Here is a 490-nt window from a genome sequence, read left to right as displayed (position 1 = left end):
CTGTGCTGCCTCAGCCTCCTCTGAGAAAAGTCTGTTCTGCCGGGCGGTTCTCGCCAGATGATGCTGGCTACTCCCAAGTCCTCAGTTATCTCACCCCGCTGGACCATCCCCGTCCCCTCTCAGCCTGGGCCTCCCCTCCCCAGCCCCGGCCTCCTCCATCTGCCCAGAAGCCCCAGCTCCTCCCACTCATCTTGTTCCTTTTCAGCTCCCTGACTTGAGCAAGGGACCCCCCCCCCACCCCAGCCCTGCGCCACCTCCCCCGACACATGCAGTCAGCCACCAGCTCCTGGCAACTCTTCCCTCCCGGTGTCTCTTGTTCCCACCCTTCGTCTTCACTTCCTAGGTCCCACCCTGCTACACGCAGCCCCTCTCACCTCGGCCCTCAGGAAAAGGGCCCCGTCTCCCCGCACCCTCACCAGCCACACTGAATCTCTTCCATTTCCCACCTTTGGCCTAGATCTTCAGCTCCGCCGTTTGCAACTCCAGAAAC

The sequence above is a fragment of the Pteropus alecto genome, unplaced genomic scaffold (assembly GCF_000325575.1).
Source record: "Pteropus alecto unplaced genomic scaffold, ASM32557v1 scaffold67, whole genome shotgun sequence".
Classification (NCBI taxonomy): domain Eukaryota; kingdom Metazoa; phylum Chordata; class Mammalia; order Chiroptera; family Pteropodidae; genus Pteropus; species Pteropus alecto.
The sequence above is the reverse complement of the archived record's forward strand: the minus strand, read 5'-3'. Positions refer to the sequence as shown.